General features: G+C 44.0%; 1 pseudogene; it reads right to left on the bottom strand.

Annotated features, from left to right (window-relative positions):
• Window positions 1-3,688: 3,688 nt before the first annotated feature.
• LOC123122063 (probable inactive purple acid phosphatase 27) lies at window positions 3,689-8,230 on the bottom strand (annotated as a pseudogene).
• Between the last annotated feature and the right edge of the window lie 3,912 nt (window positions 8,231-12,142).

The following is a 12,142-nucleotide window of genomic DNA, read 5'->3' on the forward strand; positions in this document are numbered from 1 at the left end:
TATTTTACATGGCTAGTAATCAATATAACCTTATCCTTGATGCTCTAGATATTCTTTTTGCTAGAACTGATTAGGATCAAATCCCTTAACATTCTAAAAGTTTCAACTAGGGCTGTAAGTGATCCTTTTCTTATGCCAGGTGATTCTAAATTATCTACCCTTTCTAGGCGTTTTTATTAATTTATTCTCAAGTTACATCTACTGAAACTTACATCTTATTTAATTTCCTTGTCCATTTTGTAAAAAAAAACTATTTAGTATAACTCAGAGAACATCACACACCCTATCGCTACTTCTGATCTGTTTGCGCCTGGTCGTCATACGAACCTTATCCCATATGCTAACCTCCAGCATTCTCTGCTTTCAGTCCTACTATCTCTGCAGGTTCTACTGACATCCTCTGTTAGTTAGTAAGTGAAGATGGTAAACAATTTATCCCTAATAATAAGAAGGGTAAATCTGAATAACAACAGCGCCAACAAATGAGAGTGGAAGAGGGGGATTCAAAGCAAACTGCTAATTGACATTACACATCTTAAGATATGAGCACAACCTACTAGTACATTTTATGCAATGTATAATTATCTATTTGCTTACACCTCAACTTTAAAGCTTTACACTCAAGATATCTCAGCCAAGTTCTTAGCTACATTCACATGCTCTCTAGAAACACTACCAAGTTATGTAGATACTTAAGCATAATATCTAAAATGATACATACAAACACATTATGATAGATTAAGGGTATGCATTAACTCGTAAGTGAACCTGAAAATGTTTATTTGTTAAAAATAAATGGGAAATCCGTTGTAACAAAAGATTTTCTCAAACAACCCAAACTAGACAATAAAAATTGTAATAAAATCCAGCTTTAGTTTACACTATATTTCTTGTAATGATGAATATTACAATTGTATGGTGGATTATATCGTTATATTTTTAACTATTATTTTGCATTGTTAATGATACTATTTTCGCCGAAATGTAGTTGCTCATACGGTGCATATCAAAACATCATGTATTAAAGTTAAGCCGAATTATGGCAAAGTAAAATTGTTCAGTATAAATCTTATTTTGGAGAACAAATCTTTAGATTCAATCGAACTTGCCTGTAGCGTTGACGAAGTCTAGGACTGCCTGGAAGAGATGCAGAAGACTCGGGTGATCTTTGGGTGAACTTGTTGGTGTACTCTTGGAGTCGGTCACCAGCTTCCTCTAGGAAGTCGTTGCCAACCTCCAGATACCATCTACATCGACAACCACCACGTCCATCACCCACGATTACATCATCAACAACGACCACTTCACCTTTTGATACCTTCACCAGAAGAAAGGCTGACACATACCACTTCACCTTTTGACACCTTCACCAGAAGTAGTCATCGTGACATTTTCATCATATACATCACTGCTATCTTGAGCATCGCATAGTGAGCATCATGTACACCTTTTGGTGTTCTTGAGCAAACATCATTACTATCTTGACCATCATACACATCTTCATCATATAGATCATTTCTATCACGAGCATCATATATATCTTCTGGTGTTCTTTGTACTAACTTGATAGATGATGAATAGGTAAGAAGTTTTTCTGCAAAAAAAATTGCTTGCACATCACATTGTGTACATGACTAAACTCATAGGATTTCTTTGGGACAGACTATAGATCAGTCAACTGAAACAAAATTTGTGTCAATCGACTGAGCACAAATTTTGTTTCAGTCGATTTGCTGCCAAGTTGGAATGGGGACACAACGCTGGACGGATCGATCCCCTCGGTGGGACACATGCATGCACAGTCAACCGCTAATATTATTAAGCACCGGCCATTAGCATGTAAATTAATCACAAGCAAAACACTTGTCACTGCCATTATCTGAACGACAACATGATGTGTTATACGCAGTGCAATTGTTACTGACTATATTTGCATTCCCACCTTTTTTTACATAGTGCATACAATACATATATGCACATATATCATTTTTTACAATGTGTTATATGCAACGCAATCGTTAGTGACTATATCATTTCGAAGGAAGAGAAGAGGCTATTTAAACCCATATTTCTAACATATTTATGTCTAGTAATCATCACACAAGACAACTTATTATTAGAATCATTCTGATAAATTATAAAATAAAATAATAGTGGAATGATATCGGTATTGCCTCTAACGAAAGAAAATAAAATAAAATAAAATTCAAAATCAAAATAATGAAGTTTTCTATGGAAGAATGAAACCTTTAAGAAGAAAGAAAATAAAAAAATAAAACATAATCAAAATAATAAAAATTTCTAGGGAATAATGAACCCCTTTAAGAAAAGAGAAAAAGAGAAAAAAAATTGCACACAAGTTTGCACTGAAATTGCACTTTTAGTAATATGCGTGCAACGAACATATAATATTGCAATTTGGCACTCTACTATAATTTACACACATGTTGTATAGTACTTGCGTGTATACTTATTTAAACACACAGAAATATAATCTTTTCTAGAAAAGAATGAAGTAGTGGCATTGGTACAACCCTTTAAGAAGAAAGGAATGAAAAAATTAATCATGATAAAATTTGCACATAATTTACACATAAATTGCACTTTTTATAGCTATGCAAGAACTAACATATACTAGTAGAATTTACATAAAAAATAAGTTTCAAAGAAGGAATGAATTAGTGTCATTGGTATTACCTTTAAATAAGAGAGAAATGGAAATAAAAACTTAAAATAAAATTTCGTCAAAATTCGTACAAAAAATCACTTTTAATAATATGTAAGAAGAAACATATAGTAGTGAAATTTCCTCAGTCTAACATAAAGTATACTTGTAGTACTTGTGTGCATATATTTACACACACTCAACATCCAAAAAAACGCATAATGAAAAAAAAGAAAAATCAACAAAAAAACTAAAACACACAAAAAAATAACCAATAAAAGGAAATAAAAAAAAGAAAAAAATGCATAGAAACAGAAAACCGGAATAAAAAATAAAGAAAAAATACTCACAAAAGAAAGAATGAATATGTGGCATTGTTATTACCATTGAAGAACAAAGAAAATGGGAAAACAGAATCTAAAAAAAACACTGACATAATTTACACGAAATATACATAAAAATTGTGCTTTTTAAAAATATGCAAGAATAAGCATACAAAAGTGAAGCTTTCGCAAAAAAAAAATCTAAGAACAAATGAATAGTGACATTTGTTATGAAAATGAAGTAAAGACAAACAATATCAAAATAATTTTTTTTTCCGAAAAGGAATGAATTAGTGGCGTTGGTATTTCCTTTAAGAAGAGAGAAATTTTAAAAAAAAGCTAGCACACAACTTTGCACCGAAATTGCACTTTATCGTGATATGCAAAAATAATCATAATCATAAAATTTTGTCACATATTATATAGTATTTGTATGTATATAATTACACTCAGCAAAAACCCACAAAAACAAAAAAATAACCAATAAAGAAAAGGGAAAAAGGAAAAAGAAAAACGTAACCCAGAAGAAAAAAAGCCCAAGAAGCAATTCGACTGACCCAAAATAGGGGTCAGTCGATTCCACACAGCCCAACCCAACAACAGAATTAAACAGAAAAAATGAAACAACACAGATCTCAAAGCGCATCCAACGAACAGAAAATCGATTGACCACAAAATGAAAAGTCAGCTGACTGATATGTAGGTAAAGTGGATTTCTTTTCCCTTTATTTATAGTGTACTTGGGAGAATCTATGCACGGACGTGTTCATCTCAGTTTATGTGTACAGCCGATTTCCTCTACATCATGTGTTCATCTCAGTTTATGTGTACAGCCGATTTCCTCTGCATCATGTGGTCAGACAGAGGCCAGAGGGTACAGCTAACTCAGTCCCTGCGCAGGGTGAAGCTGTCGTACACCTTGCCGTCGCTGGACCGCCGGTACTCGAACTGGAGCGACCTGGCGTCGGACGCCGTGAGCTTGCCGAACCCGTAGTCCATCTGCCGGTACACGCTCCACGGCGGGGCCTCGGCGGTGAAGTTGGACAGGTGGCTGCCGCCGCCCCCGACGACGACGTGGACGGTGCCATGGCCGTCCGGCAGACACCGCTCCTCGTAGACGGGGCACGTCCGCTCGTACTGGTGGACGTGGCCGTAGAAGGCGACGTCCACCCGGTGGCGCCGCCACAGCCCCTCCAGGCTCTGCCGCGCCATGGGCTCCGCGAACGTCCCGTCGAAGCCGTAGAAGAAGCCCGAGGAGTAGCCGAGGACGCGGTGCGCGATGAAGACCAGCCACGGCTGCCTCGCCCGGTCCACGCTGCCCAGGCAGCGGTCCAGGAAGCTGTACTGCTCCGTGCCCTCCCGCCAGTCGTGCTCGCTGTCCGCCACGCAGAACCGGAACATCCCGTAGTCCATGGAGTACCTGCCCAAGTGCCCAGCACGAGGTTAAACGTTAAACCAACCATCACCATGGATGCATGCCCTGCAGTGCTGCCATTGATGATGACAAGAGTGTAATATAGTACCAGTAGTTGTCTCTCTTCTCCGTAGGAACGTAGTACATGGTCTCGGCCGGCACGCCGCACTCTCCGCCGGAGTCCGTGCCGTTGTACAGCGACCCGCTGTTGGGGAAATCTCGCTCGTGGTTCCCGCTGCAACGTCGGTGGATCACAGTCATCCAAGTTATTATCAGAGAGTGAAATGATTCAGGAAACGCTCTTCGTGATCTTGGTTGTTTATAAAACAAAATAGGATGAACTTGCAGACCTTGCCATCATGTAGGGCACTCGGGAGGTGATGGGCTCGACCTGCTGCGTGAACTGATCCCACTGCGACAGATACCCGTTGGCGTAGGAGATGTCGCCGATGTGGAACACGATGTCGGTGTTGTCGAGGTCCCTGATGAGCGCGTCGGTGGTGTTGAGTGATGCAGGCTGGTAGTTCTGGTACTCGTTGCTTCCGTCCCTCTCGTCCTATAAATTAACCAGCGCAGCATGTTAGTTCAGAAGGACCATGCATTTGGCACACCTAAAATGTGTATGATCATGTAATAAATCTACACTTCACCTACAGAGATCTGAACTAACTTTTATGTGCTTGCACATGTTTACCTTTCCCATGTCGCCGAAAATAACGACCCTCTGCAGCGACTTTTGCCCAGGATAAGGAGGTGCTCTGAAGGATTTAGGCTTGCCCCATATGACTTGTCCATTACGGAGCCTATGACCAATTTTGTAGTAGTATCTATAAGATAGAAATTGCATTGTCAGAACAGTATCACTCACAATTGAGAGAATTCTCGGTAGGACAGAGGACTGGAATTTACTCTTTCTCTGGTGAGAGATTCTTCAGGAAAGCTGTGTGTATGAAGCCTGGATCCCTCCAACCAACACTACGAGCCGGTTCTCCTGCACAACCAAAAAGTCCATATCAGGTAGGAGTAACAAACATTCTCATTGTCTAGCTAATATAGGTCGTACTGGAGGTAGCACCGCCTGTTGGTTGCACCGAGTTCCAGACAGTGTTTCAAGCTTTGTATTAGCGGGCTGTAACACTATACAAGTGGAATAAAATACCCGTTTGCCCCCCAAAAAAAAACATTCAGAACCATGGTCATGGATAGTCGTGAGCACCAAAGACATGTATCATATTCATACCACAGAGGCTCTCACGACCAAAGGTGACGGTGTCAGCTGCTGCGTGCACAGGATGGCTCCCTTTCATGCCCCATTCAACGAAGGGGTGCGCCTCACTGATGCCATAGCCGCTTGTCCATGTGACAGTCATCTGCATTGCATAGCAGAAACCAGCCGTTCTGTGAACCTTCAGCAGCAGATATAAGCGTTACCAACAATTGTCATTTAAGTGCCAGCAAAACCCCACCTTGTTCCATGTTTTTCCGAGTGCTAGGCGTGGGTAAACGGGCGCTTTCGGGTTTCGCGAAGACGATCCTGTTCGACACCGCGACGAGCGTTGGCTGCAGATGGATTAGATGAACTCGGTGCGTTATTTATGAATGATGGTAAGTGGATAGAACACCAGAATGTCATGTGTGTTACTAGGAGTAACTCACATTTGAGAGTCCACCGGTGAAGAATCCGAAGGAAAAATCCTGGCGCTGGTTGATCAGCTGGAACTTGAGAGCCCCTGTCGCTGACTTGTTATAACCTGACGAGTAGTTTGTAAACTGATACTGAAACCAACAAAAATAAAGCAATTCAATCAAGTTATATAAAACTCTGAAGGATGTGAAGATTGCGCTGCTCAATGTATATGGCACGGACCTTTATTGGCGCCGAGCATATGGCAGGGCCAGGGCCCGACCCATGGGAACCAGGGCATGTGGACCCGCTGCAGGAAAGAGCGAGAACTAATCAGATGAGGGACACCACTTGGTTCATCACTCGGTCGGACCACAGTTGAAAATCTGAACATTCAGAAAACGAAAATGCACTAGAGTAGCTCATACGTACTTGAAATTGGAAGGGGAGAATACCCCGATCCAGTCGCCGTCGCTTGCACGTGGTATTTTGAAATCCACGGTCACCCAAGCCGTATCTTCGCCCTGTCATCCACAGCACCATGTCAGTTTCTTTTGTTACACGGCAAAATAAAAACAATTTAGCTAAATAACAGTCTTCTAATCGGGGTCAGTCAATTTTTGACAGTTTGCCGGAGTGAGCCGGAAGGAAGGAAAGAGAAGGAAGGGCTCGCCGGAGGGCAACCTCATTATCTATCTTAGGGTTCAGGGTGGGTACGGTGGTGGACGGCGGTGGCGCACTTCGCCGGAGAAAAAATCCATCGCCGGAGAAAAAATCCAATTGCGGGTGGGGCTAGAGGGACGGCCGGGGGCAGCGATTCCGGGGAGGGCAGGGCGGCGAGGCGGTCTCGGGAGGGCTGGCGGCACGTTTGGCGGTATGGGAAGAAGAAGGTCCAGACGCCACACGATCTTCATCCAACGGTCCACAAATCGGCTGACCCTAAATGAAAAAAAATCAGTCGACTGACCCCTTTCAAATAAAAAAGCACTGACCTAAAAAATACGGTCAACGACTAAGCAATCACGTGCGCATATTCCATGGAATGTACCATGAGTTTGGCTTTGACTGGCGGTGGCGGCAGTCGGCACGCGCCGTGTGAAGGCAGAGCGATAACAGTGAGCGCACGTCAACAATGGAGGAATATCCTCCTCACTGCACTGCACTAGCTAGCAAGCACGCACGCACGCGTAGAGTAGGTACCATCGCCCTCGGTTCATGGGTTGACTTGACCTGGATAATGGAGGCCGCATTGGACACCCATGATGGATCGGATCCATCTTCCGCTGGAATGTGGCCACCCACCGCGAGCTTCGGCACGTTGTCGCGAGGCGATTGGGAGGGCGGAGGATGCAAGCACGGGAGGGGAGGCCAGGGGAGGGGGGCCGCGCCGAGAAAACGGCCGGCCAAGCAAGCATCCGACGAGAGGAGCAGGACGACTGAAAGACAACTGGCCGCTTGTGCGTAGCGTAGCGTGCGATGTGCGTATGCGTATGCATGCCAGGACCAGGGCGGGAATGAAAGCGACAAGTTTGGCTTTTTACGTTTCTTTTGAAGACTTTGAGACCTTGTTGAAACCTATTTATTTACTTTAATAAGATGGTTGTATGCATCGTTCTGATGCAGAGGCCCGGGAATCCTCTTTTTTGAAAAAAAAAGGCGTCGGCTTGGGGGCTCAGCCGGCCGCGCAGGACGGCGAGGATTTGAGTTGCAAGTTTCAGGGTTAAATTCACGGGCGGAGTTTCTCAAGGATCGGATCAGCAGTGAACCAAAATACGCATGTTTGCGACAGTTTTCTGAAAGAGTTGCAGAGTTGTAGAGCCGGCCTGCCTAACCTACCGGTCTCAACTAAGAGCTGTACTGGTAATACGTCTTTCTGTATCTCATGGGGTAAAACGAGTGCAGGCTTGATCTGTGCTAGCGCTACTAGAGCTAGATTAAAAAGCGCAATGGAAGCAGGTACTCGTATAAGAAAGTCGGAAGGTGCTGCCTGCTGCGTGCGTACCCGCGAGCCGAGGAGCTTGGGCAACGCCCGCACGGCGGCGGAGGCGTCCAGGGCGACGCGGGCGTGGTGGATGGCGATCCGCGAGAGCGGGTGCACGCCGTGGCCGTCGGCGCCTCCGCCCCAGCAAGCGGCGAGCAGGAGCAAGGGCAGGCACGGGGCGAGGCGGGCGCCTCTCATGTCTGCTTGCTTGCTCTTGCTCTTCTGTCTGAGGCCGGCTTTCCTTTCTTTTATGGAAGGATGGAGCACGCTCCGTGCCGCGACACGAGAGAGCACGATTGCGCGAGAGAGGGGGCGGGTCGACATGGTGTTGACTCTGCTTTTTTTTTTTGATCAAATGGTGTTGACTCTGCTTTGCAACGTGTGGGTTTAGGCTCCGGAATTCCCCGTCTTTTTTGTATTTAACCGGAGGAGACGAGATTTTCGCGCTGATGCGTCCACACCACACGCGCAAGAGATTGTCAACAGGGCTACTCGACTTTGCAAATCCGCGGATATACAAGTGGTCGGATTTCTTATAGTATAGATTCACTCATTTTACTTCACGGTCTATATTGAAATCTTTAAAAGGATTTACATTTAGGAATGAATGGAGTACATGCAAATTCATGCACGTCCATCATACACGGCAATGTCACATAAATAACAACGGAATGCTGGTAGTGAAAATACATAGTTCTTGCTTAAAATTTATTTTAAATGCACAACTCAATTAGAGCTTGAGAAGAGAAGAGGCCCTCGTGCACTCCTCCGCCGCCGCCCGCCGTTGCGGGAATGAGGCGAGCCGATTTGTTTCCAAACCAGGTGCTGTACACTGGCATACTGTTGAAAAAGTCATGTGCTATCTGAAAGGTAAACTATGGACTGGGTATAGTGATGAAGGCCACAACTGGGGGTGGCGCTGTTTCCTGGCTTCGAGATCTTTTGATGGACTTGCCGGCTATCCTTATGAACTGTGACAATCAGACTGTTATCACCAAGGTGAAGAGTTCAAAGGACAACATGAAGTCCAACAAACACATAAGAATGAGATTAAAAGCTGTCAGAAAATTAAGAAATTCCGGAGTGATAGCGTTGGAGTATGTCCATACGGCTAAGAATCTGGCAGATCCCTTTACAAAAGGGCTATGACGTGTTGTGATAGATAGTGCATCGAGGGAGATGAGTATGAGACCCACATGAGTTGCCATGGTGGTAACCCAACCTATGTGATCGGAGATCCCGTGAAGTAGGACCTGGGAAAACAAGCCAGTGATGAACTGATGAGAGTAACTATACTAACCCACTCCGTTGGAGATGCAATACTCTCAATACTGTATGGTAGGATGACTATTGCCTTAATGCTCAATGTGTTCCAAAGCTTATGTAAGCAAGATGCTATCCTACAGAGCGATCTTTGGAGGAACACACTTATATGAGCTCGACTGCTGGTCACAGTCTATGCAATTGGGGTGATCTCTAGTAAGCTCATGAATAGGCCAGAAGTGTGACTTATATGCTCCATCCGAGGGGTCAGCCTTCGGCAGCCTAGTACTAGTAAGACATGTGGTGAAGCTTCTTTACGCCAAACTGCCCCACTGACAATTCAAGGCTTAGTTCATTGTTCGGTTGTGAAGGAGTGTAGCTACTTGCTTTAGGTGAAGTTCAAATGTTGGTAGCAAAAATACATAGTTCTTGCTTAAAATTTATTTTAAATGCACAACTCGAACCTTAGCTCTTTGGTTTATGTAATGGGCCCACATATGCTCCTTATTTAGAAAGTTCACAAGTTCGTTTGAAAAGGGCAAAGAACTCCTTCAGTGGTTAGTTGTTAGTTCTACCTCTAACCCTAATTATGCTTTGGTTAATGGCCTCATCACGTATAAGAAATCTATTTGGATTGCCTCTGATTTGCTCCTCCAGACCAGGATTTGTTTGGCTTTCCATGCTAGCCCTTTTGGGAGGTCATTCAGGATTTCCTTTCACTTACAAAAGGGATCCATGCCTTGTTCAAATGGAATGGCATGAAAACTTTTTCAAGGAATTTGTTCAATCTTGCATTGTGTATCAACAGACAAAACCTGAAAGAATGAGTTACCCTGGACTTCTTTCTCCTTTACCAGTTCCAAAAAAGGCTTAGGAGACAGTTACAATGGATTTCATCTTAGGGCTCAACCTTCATATCAGTTTGACAGCATCGTGGTTGTGATTGATAAGTTTACTAAGTATGTCCATTTTATCCCTGTGAAGCACCCTTACAGTGCTATGAAGATTGCCGCATTGTTCTTGGATCACGTGTACAAACTGCACAGTATGCCTTTCTACATTGTTTCTGATCAAGATCATGTGTTTACTGGCAAGTTTTGGCAACTGTTGACCAAGAAAACTGGCACTCATCTCAATATGAGCACTGCGTATCATCCGAACACAAATGGGCAGACCGAGTGAGTTAACCAGCAGATTGAATGTTATCTGAGATGTTTCATTTCAGCTCATCCTCAGAAATGGAACAAGTGGGCCCCTTTCCCTGACTTGTTATAAACTGACGAGTAGTTCGCAAACTGATACTGAAACCAACAAAAAAAAAAGCAATTCAATCAAGTTATATAAAACTCTGAAGAATATGAAGATTGCTCTGCTCAATGTACTATATGGCACGGACCTTTATTGGCGCCGAGCATATCGCAGGGCCAGGGCCAGACCCATGGGAACCAGGGCACGTGGACGCGCTGCATGAAAGAGCAAGAAGTGATCAGATCAGGGACACCACTGGGTTCATCACTCGGTCGGACCACAGTTGAAAATCTGAACATTCAGAAAACGAAAATGTACTAGAGTAGCTCATACGTACTTGAAATTGGAAGGGGAGAAATACCCCGATCCAGTCGCCGTCGCTTGCGTGTGGTATTTTGAATTCTACGGTCACCCAAGCCGTATCTTCGCCCTGTCCTCCACACCACCGTGTTAGTTTTTTTTCTTTTATGGAAGGAAGGAGCACGCTCCGTGCCGCGACAGTAGAGTAGAGAACGCAATTGCGCCTGCGCGAGAGAGGGGGCAGGTCGACATCGACATGGTGTTGACTCTGCAACGTGTGGGTTTAGGCTTCGGAATTCCCCGTCTTTTGTATTTAACCGGAGGAGACGAGATTCACGGTGATGCGTCCACACCACACACGAGAGATTGTCAAGAGGGCTACTGGACTTTACAAACCCGACCTCCTATATATTTATGGCCTCTCATATGTCTTGTTGTTCAACAGCCACATACCTTAAATACAAACTATTAAATCCATGCGGGTCCATCATATACGGCAATGTCGCACACAAATAACAAATGTTGATACTAAAAATACAGAGTTCTTACATAAAAATTATTTTAAGTGCACAACTCAAATATTAGCTCTTTGGTTTTCATTGTGGCCCACATATGCTCCACAAGATCACCTAGTAGCTGCGCGTGCACTTAATGATCTCGAAGGTTTTAATGCATATGCATGAAAGTTCATAAGCTGATTTGCATCTAGATCTTCCCGGATTTGGACTTGTTCTCTGGGCGCTTTAGAATCATAGGTTGGGCTACACCATCACCCTTATCCTCGACAATCATATTGTGCAAAATAACACAACATGTCATCAGCTACTGTCGTGGATCTAAGACTGACAGTAGAGTGGGGGTAGGTATGAGGAGGCAAGATCCTAACTATGGCGAAGTTGTACACGCGAGTTTTACGAGTTCAGGCCCTTCGCGGAGGAAGTAACAGCCCTACGTCTCGGAGCCCGGAGGCGGTCGACTGGATTATGCGCGTGTGAGTTATAGGGGGTGCGAACCCTTGTCCCAGAGGAGGGGGTGGCTTATATAGAGTGCGCCAGGACCCCAGCTCCCCTCCGTTACACAGGGTTCAATGTTCATAAAGAGTAAGCGTTACAGGTAACGTCCGCAATAAAGTGTTATAAATGATAATTAAGTCTATGAGTAAACGCCCGACCGTTGTTGCGTAGAGTGACTTTAGATCTTCTGTATGTCGAGTGGTTTCTGTGACTGTCGAGCGACATTGATTCTTCCTAGTGGAATGTCTCCGGTCGAGTGGATGATGGTACCCTTCGAATGCTTCTGTCTTTAGGGTGATGCCCTTGGGAGG

This window comes from Triticum aestivum, chromosome 5D (assembly GCF_018294505.1).
Source record: "Triticum aestivum cultivar Chinese Spring chromosome 5D, IWGSC CS RefSeq v2.1, whole genome shotgun sequence".
NCBI lineage: Eukaryota > Viridiplantae > Streptophyta > Magnoliopsida > Poales > Poaceae > Triticum > Triticum aestivum.